The following is a 9,384-nucleotide window of genomic DNA, read 5'->3' as shown; positions in this document are numbered from 1 at the left end:
TACACAGTAGCTCATGCCCATTTTATAATTATGTAACACAGCAGTAAATAGAATTTTCATCAAAAACCCAATAAATAACGCTTCTATTTTATTTTATGTAGCTAACCCTACACCAATATTTTTGCCTGGAATCTCCTATTCAGTATTATCAGGGATGAATTTCACTCAAATTCCACAGACTTAAAAAGTTATTTAACTTTGATTTTACTTCTGTGATTCATTATGGTTATCCCACTTTCACAGAACAGCTAGAAATAATCCTGTATTTTAAAATGTCCGTATCCATTTCTTATTAAACAAGCTTTATTAATTTTATTAGATTCTATTTTAGCTTCATAAGAGTGAATCGGCTATAAAAATCTGCCTATGTTAATACAGAAGTGTCATAAGCCTAGAAAGTAAATGCAACATAGACCTTCTTCAAGCATTCATTAAGGATGAAATAACTTTGTTTCCTTAATCACTAAATTAAAAAAAAAAAAAAAGTCAAAATACCAAAATGTCAGAATGTAGCAGTAATCACCATCACCAGTAATCAATGATAATCCACAGGAGCTCAAGTTCTGCTGAAAATAAGTAGAGGATTGTCTTCTAAGACTGCTTTGGTATCTATGCTAGGTGACTAACACAAGTGAGAAAGTACACAGGATAACAGGTCTAATAATTTAAAATAATTTGGGAGGGGAATATTTTTCCTGAATTATGTGATAATGCTATTAGCTCCAGTAACTCAAGCCTCAGGGTGATCCCATACTGAAGCACTCAGACGAAGCCTGAGCAGCAGGGTCCCTGACCCCAAGAGACTTGCAGACAAAGACAGACCGACACAAGACCAAAAAAAATCAAGGATGAAAGAGTGGTAGAGAAGCTACAAGCTTGTTCTGCTTGCATAACTTGAGGTTAATACACATTTATTCATCACTAGGTATAAATCTGAGTGACTCTGAGTAAGTTTAGCAGCAAGAGATTATTTGTCATTTAGTTATGTATCTGACTCAAAAGGATTAGTTTAATACTGATATCAATATTACGTGGTTTGCACAGGCTGAGTGTTTGCCATGCTGTGACTGGAATTGGGAACTACAGAGTATATCTTATTCTCCTAATGCCAGTTCCATGGCTTGTTTCTGTCAAACAGAAATCATCACTGTAAATACTTGCTGTGATTGCAATGCGAGGTACTATTATGAAGGCACAAGGGGAGGAGTACTTCTGTTACTTGGATCCAAAGTGAGATCTGTTCAGTCAGAATTATTCTACTGGTAAACATTACCCCAGATTTTCCATTAGTTTTTATGGCCTGAACAGAGGAAATTATTGAGATAAGATGTAAACAACTAGGTACTGGTATCCAGTTATCAAACTTGGACTGATGATACAGGATCACAGGATAGAGTGAGAGAGAGAGAAAACGTGAGTTTTCCATCCAGAGCAGAAAAAAACAAAGCAATTTTCACTACACACTGTAAAAAAATGTAATCTCTGTAGCCTTTAGATGATATGTAAATAATAATTTTAATAATCAGTGATGAGCAGTGACAATATCAGAAGTAGAACAACTAACCTAGAAAAAAATCAAAGCCAGAAAGAAATAAAAATAATTAAAAACCAGAAAACAAGAATATTTGTGAAATACAAGTGTAATAAGAATCCAAATAGAAAAGAAAACCTATTAAGTGCTAAATACTAGTTGTTATATATATATATATATATATGTAACAATATACATATATAGTTTTATATATATAGATATCAAGAAAGATTCAGGGAAGACTTTTTTTCAAGTTGACTGCTTTCTTGTTAGTGCAGCTGCCAGCTACAGATATTACATCAATGCATTCTGCAGATATGCTCATGACAGATGTATTAAAAATAAATAAAATGTCTGTAAAAGTGCTTAATGAATGTCAGTAGATCTGTAAATACTACTGAATTACTATTTTTTAGAGAATCCACACAGCACAGCCAACAAGAATTAAAATGAAATGCCTATGTGCTATTGAAATATATTAACAAATATTTTGCTTTCCTATTGTCATGATGTTCAAAGTAATTTTGCATTGAAGTGATGTGACTACTTATCAAAAACATTTACTGGTAATTTGCAGGGCAATCATCTATGTTTTAGTTTAGACAAAGCATTAATTTTTACATTCAAGTAAAGGTCAACTACTGTAGCCAGATGCAGCTGTAATGAAAACATGTTCTGCTGAACAATGAAATAGTCCTCTCCATATTCCATGTCAAATGCCTCTTTAAATTAGCTATATTAAAACTATACCAAAAAAAAGCACCCATTAATCCTTCAACTGTCAGGTACGATAAGGAATTAGTGAGATGTGAATTACAGGACTCAGACAGGAAAACAACACTAAGAAGAAAACACTTGAAAAGTCTGAATTATAACAAAGGTTGGGATTGCTTAAAAACAGCAAGGGCTATACTGTTATGGATAGCATTTTATGGGTTTATATACCAGATCTATATGTATTTATAGGATTTATAGAATTTCAGCCAATGTTTTTTAGAACAGAAAAGCAAAATATTATGAAGAGTTTGGTCATATTCAGTGAAGAATTCGGAGAAATTTGTGTTTAAAAAACACAGTATTTGCATTGTCCTAGAAGTAAGTAGAGTCTGCTCTAATTTTTGCGTACCTTTACCTCTTCATGAAGTACTCTCAAATAATTAGTTTGATGGGACAGTAAGAACTGGGCCAAAATTATTATGAATGTGATTCAAATTTAGTAAATTAGGATCTCATTTTCCAGGTCTTAATGAAAACATGCTCTGAGCATTAAAAATTATTTTAAAGTTATGGTCTATATGACAAAGTGCTATGTATTATTTATAAGTATATATTTTATAATTGCCGAGTTCAGATTGACATTAACAAAGTGATACTTAAGAATATAGGATACCAGAAGAAAATAAAAATTATGTTAAAATTTGTACTCTAACTAAAGATACAATAAAAGATCCCTGCCATAGTACTTTCTTCAGAAACAAAATTACAAAACTACTACAGATTTGCTGTTAAAACTGTCTGTCTCCCTATTGTCCTTTATGCATCTCTAGAGATTATGGTTCAGTCCAGTTTGAAGGGTAGCCTGAAAGACGACCATATGTATCAGGCAGCCTTCACCTCATTACAGTCTGGAAGCTAAGCAGACCTAGATTTTGAATGAAAACTTTGCTTAGAGGCCTCCAGCCAAGATCAAGATTTCAATCGTACTTGCATTTGTATAAAGCCAGAAGAGTTTGGCTGAAATTGCTGACTTTCCTAAACCAGCACTTTTAAGTTTCAGTGTCTAAAGAAATCCACAGTTATGACAGAAAACTGAATTATTTTTCAGTTTGTTTTTATTCCTGATAAGAATCAAAGGTGTTTCAAAAATTTTCCACTGAGAGGATTTTAAAAAACCCCAACCTAATAATCCAGAGAATGTTGAAATATTTCAAATCAATAATTTTTTTTTTCTTCGTTAACATGGAGTGACAAAACAGAAGTGATAAAAAAGAGAATTTCAAAATAACTAATTACAGCATTTTCCAGGAGAAAGTTGCCTTAGAAGAAGCACAGCTCCTTTTTTTAGGAATAGCAATTTTTATCCGAAGAAGAACGAAGGCAATATAAGCAGCTCACAAACAAACAAACAAACAAAAAACAGGACTTTTTTGAAGGAACTACCTGAGATGCTCAAATGTAAGTGCTTTGCAGTGTAATGTGAATGATTATTTCAGTGGTAAAGATAAAGTTTGTATCTTAATAATACTTTTTTTTTAAAGTAAAGATGACAGGAATTGAATTAATCTCACCCAAGTTTAGGAATCAGGAGTGCAGATACCTAAATCTGAGCTGGTCCTCCTGGGCCCCTGGCATAGACCATCAATTAAGAGAAAGAGTTAGTGTCAGAGCATGATTTATCTGACTTATTTCAGATATGTATTTTAGGATGAAATGAGTCACACCAGAAACGTACCATTTTCTCTCCTATACAAGGAGCCAGAACGCAGTCCCAGCTCAGGTGTAGACTGTTATGGTCAGGTCAGAAGACTCTCACCCATGAGGTATAGATCACAATGAAAAAGAGGAAGGTATTACTGTCCTACCTGTAAAGCATGGATTTAATCCTGGCAATTAAAAAAAGAGAATGATATGTGTTATCCATGCATGCATATGCCCTGTTTATGCAAGGTTGTTGCCTACACACGGCTGCTGGAACGAAAAATTCTTTTAGACAAGTTTGCCTCCTCTCTCTAGCTTTTTTTCTGTCTCCTGAAGGACAACATAAGATGTAGCTTTGCAATCTAATTAAATGTGACACGTGTTGCTATAAGCTACATACTTGCAAGTACAGTATTTATGCCAAGTATGAGCAATCCTAGAGTAATTATGGTTTATGTTTTACAGAGGGCATGTCACTCATCAGACAAGTTTCATGAAAGGACTAAGAAAAAGAATTGCCAAAAAAAGAAAAGGAAATTATGGGCCAGAGGGTTTAAAGCTCCCAGCTGCATAAAGTGGAACTGGAAAGTCTCTTAATGACAGAGGAGCAGATATAATAATAATGATAATAAAAACCTAGAGGTTAGAGTTTAAGGTCAGAACTGCCAAACCAGGCGCTGTGCTCAGGCTGCTCAGAGGCAATTACTCTAAGACTTGCAGGAGAAGTACTTTTTCCAAAGATCTGCTCCAGAGCCTTTGGGTGTAATTCCCTTTCAACGATACAAGCTGGATAGGAAAGGCAATTTCAGAGGGTGGATGCAGAGAACTAATGTCTACCTGGGGGAGGGTGTCTGATGTGTTCATAGGTAGGCTCCATCTGAAAGATCAAGCTACAGCGTCTGTGCTCTGGTGTATAACATCAGTCACAAAGGCCATAGGAGAGATCGTGACAGTTAAGAAAATACATAAAGATATTTTGGTAGTGGATACAATTTTCAAAAACACTTAAATGCAAACTACAATTATTTTTTGTCACAGAATGGACATTCAGTTCAGAGTGATTTACTGCTCTATAATCTACCATGATTACAATTGTACTGACATTTAAGAATCACATCTCTGTAAAATAATTCAATATCAACAAAAGCTATTGTAAATCTCTTTACCCTCTGTGTGTGAGATTTAGCTATGCAGGTAGCAACACTGCTACACTGAAATATTTGGGGAGGAAGTAATCTATAATTACATTGAAATAATAAAAAATTGCACAACCATCATGTGAAGGGGCTTAAAATATTTGAATGTCATAAAACATACTCAGGGGCTAAATCCTAGGCTTCTAAATAATGTAAGCATATTTGAAAATTATTCCTTTCAGTTTCACACTTACCACCTTGGGTGAAAAAGTTGTGCTCCCAGGACACTGAATCACACAGAAAGGAATCAAAGTAATATGTAACACCCTATAAAAAAACACTAGACTAACAAAATTCCAGGAGGACATGAGTTGCCTCAATTAACTGCATTAAATTAACATGTGAGGGAACTTGTTTTCTACTCTCAAGTCCATGTATGGCAATTAGTGCCTGTAAAACAGAGGGAGAGAGGTCCTGCTCACTGTTAATGTGGCATCAGAGAATTATCACCAGGCTCAGTAGAACCCTACTTGGGCCCAGAGGCAATCTGCACAACCTTGCGAGCATTCTAGCTCTTGATAATTCAAACTTCTTCCCTGATGCCATGCTGATACCACTCCCATGGCACTCTTGCTCATTTGCACCTCATGAAACCCACCTTCTGGTTGCAGGGTATTTATTCTCCCCAGCTTCCTAGTCACTTCTGTAATCTCATAGAGTTGTCCTCTTTTTGTCCTCTGGACCATGCCATTGAGCTGGGGTTTTTCAGCTTTACTTCTGGAGGGCTCATCTTCTCCCTTCTCCTCATATTCTCATTTTCATTTCCTTACATTTTACTCCGAGCAATCTCAGACACTCAGATGGTCTCAGCTGTCATCTTTGCAAACAGATTAAGATACCTCTAGTTCAGATTCAAGTTAGGGTGAAATATTCAACTTTGGATCCATCTCCAAAAGATAAGTTATTACAGGAATGAAGTTCATGATTTTCTGTCTATCTATTTAATTGTCTGAATAATGAAACCAAGTTGACCACCATAGCTAATCTCAGGCTATTAGTACTCTGCCATTTCTCCAAGCCCACCAATATAACTATTCAGTTTTCTCTATCTTGATTGAGGTTTAGATGGGAAAGCCTGACTTAAGTATTAAACTTAATGCCTTGCTCTGAAAGTCAATGTGATACTCAATCATTTCATCCTGTTTCAGAAGCAGAGTTTCAGAAGCCACTGTCATGGGAAAAGTTGCATTTTGTGCTTTCATGACTTTCCCGATGAGTCCATCCGTCAAACGGTTCCTACTGAAGAGTGAGATTTCACTGGAATTTTAGACCAATGACAGTGAGACCAAATAGAAATTATTCTGGATTTTTCACATATAAACATGGCAAACAGCTTTTTTTCCCACGTGTCTATAATAGTTCGTATCAAAAAGATGCACTATGACATGAATATCTGTTTACCATAATCCCTCAGTTTACAAGGAGCATATCCGATTATAGAGCATAGATACTTCTAGTTTTCCATAAATTCCACCACAGCATCAGCTCCATGAGCAACTAGAATTGGACAAAGCATCCCATTAGTGTTTTTATAAGTGCTAAGACAATGTCAGCTGCATTTCCCTTTCTTTCTACTGGAAATACATTTTAAGAGATATCTCAGGTTTGCATTTATATTGCTTTGTTTTTATTGGCATCATCTCACTGGAGATTATAAAACTTTCTGGGATCAACAAATATATTCAGTCCTTTTTCTTCCTCCCAGTTGTTTACAACTGATGAATGTCCAGCATATTATTAGCATTCATATTAATTCCTAAGTGCATGACCTGGCATAGAGAACTACTTAAATTTCATCCTGTTTCTGTTACTCCAGGACTCAAGGTGACCCATTCCTCCTCCATCCAAACAATTGCTCACAACATTCATGATCAGCACCTTTTATTATTCAGACTTCTGCTTTTGTGCCAGGTACTTTAATGAAAATATTAAATAAGACTGTCCCAAAATCAATCCTCAGGGGGCACCACTGATAGTCTTGGAATATCATTAGGCCTTACATTTTAGTATTAATTATATTGCATTATTTACATTATGGCAGCAATGCTAGACTCAGCTGTCCTTCAACACTACACACATATGTACACAGTAAAAGAGAGCCCTTGTCTGGAGGAGCCAACCACCTGAACTGACAAGACAGAGACAGGCTGGAAGTAGCATGCTACTGTTTTGAGAGGCCAAAAACCGAGACGATGTTATGGCAGCTGTCATGAAGGTTATCTGATAATTTAACATTGCTTAATATTTAGAGTTCTGCTATTTGCAGAAATAAGAGAAGGAAAAAAAAAGAAAAAAAAAGAAATCATGCTATATCTTATTCATCTACAAGAATGATGATCTAAGGTTAGTAGAAAATGGAAATTTCTAAGCAGCTGGTAAGGAAGTAGACTGTGATAAAGATACTTTGCTGCCTATTATAATGCCTGAAGAAATATTCAGAATTCTTCTTTAATGTTCTTCACAAATTGGCGTCACTGATCTGTGAAGATGCTGTCACACAAGGCTTTTCTGGATGTGTTGAATGAGACCCCTAACCATTTAATAGAAACATTTTTCAACATCAGTTTCAGTATTTCTGGGAAAATTTTTAACATACTATCTTTCACCAACACAAGATTGTTTTGATGACAGTAATCAGAATCATGGAATTATAGAATGGGACCTTAAAGATCATCTACTTCCAATCAGTGAAGAACTGTTTGCTTCTGATCTTTGAAGTACTGCAACCAGCAAATACTTAAGGAAAGTACCATTTATATTTTTTCTCTCAGTTTTCCTTTGATACTTTCTGTAAATTGATGGTAATATTTGAATCAATTTCTTGAAAACTTGATGAATTTATTAAATCACTCACTTTGTTAGGAACTTTGTCGGTATATCACTGATCACCAATAGTAATAAAATGTTCCTATTGTTAGCTGGACTAACATCTTTCATAGTTTGCCCTCAACAAGAAGTATAAAGCAGCTGAAATTAGTACATAAGTGTTTTCCTGGCACTTGGAATCTGCATTTCCCCAGTGTGGGCATGATATCAAAACATAGTGACAGTGTGCGTGCACCCAAGAAAGCAAGCCTACAAGCAGCAAGCATGGAATAAAAAAAATATCCACATAAAATCTGTTTTTTGTTGCCTTTTTTGTTGTATAGATTTATTGCACTTCAGTGGACTGGTTAACTAACTAAAGAAAAGCTCTCCAAAAGCTATTGAGAAACCATCCTGACTGTGATAGCCAAGCAAAACTGACAGAAATGCTGCTACTACTTATACAGAAATATTCATATTCAGAGTGTTTGACAGACATTAAATTAATCCTACTGTATTTTAATTCTAATTGCCACAGGGATTCAGACTGTTCTGAGGCATACCTGCTGCAAAAGTGTCTGTAGCACCTTCCTACTGCAGGAAATACAGTTAAGCTGCCGTTTGTTATTTTCATGAGAATATTTTTTCAAGGTTGCTTTCCTGCACTTAAAGATGGGTCTCAGATGTCCTGGTTGGTATCTTGTCGGCACAGCTTTATTAATCTCTCAGCTGCATAAAATCCGGATGTAGCTGAAATTTCTCATTTGAAAGTTTTACGGTGATTACTGTGATAGCCAAAACCGGCAATTTCCATAGGAAATATCACCTGTTATTTATTTTCCTAAGCTTTGATACACAATAAAGTAGGAAGATCAATCACAGTGTTTACTTGTTATTCTTTCAGGGCCAAAAACCCTAAAACAAACCATGAGAAATATTAAAGCACATTTTCAAACCCCCTCTCCACCTCCCTTTGTCAATTTTTTGTTCCAGGACATGTAAAATTTCTGACCAACTTCTTTCCAAGCACTTGTGCACTCAATCAGCTCATCACAGATCAGAGTGCCAGGAGGACCAAATGTCTGTGGGATTTACACCCTGATTTTTTTCATGGTCTTAGACTAATATTCCTGAAACAATCACTTCTTCAGGCCCCGTCGCCTTTCATCTTCACATTGCTGCCCTGCCTAACTTCCTCCTCAGAGTACAGTGGACAAAGGTCCGTGAAGGGTAGAGGAGAAGTACATAAGTACCTGTGGATGTAAGTAAGAACTTTATCAGGTACTGCGTTCCCAGAGCATCAGCAGGCTGAGCTTGTATTTGTGGCATTTATTAATGTGGAACGAAGGAAAATGTTGCAAGTCAGAAACTGAACATCAGCACTGTGCTAGTCTTTCTTCGTGATTATGATAAATTTTCGGAAGCATTCTGAGA

The sequence above is a fragment of the Athene noctua genome, chromosome 1 (assembly GCF_965140245.1).
Source record: "Athene noctua chromosome 1, bAthNoc1.hap1.1, whole genome shotgun sequence".
Taxonomy (NCBI): Eukaryota; Metazoa; Chordata; class Aves; order Strigiformes; family Strigidae; genus Athene; species Athene noctua.
Note: the sequence above shows the minus strand (reverse complement) of the source record.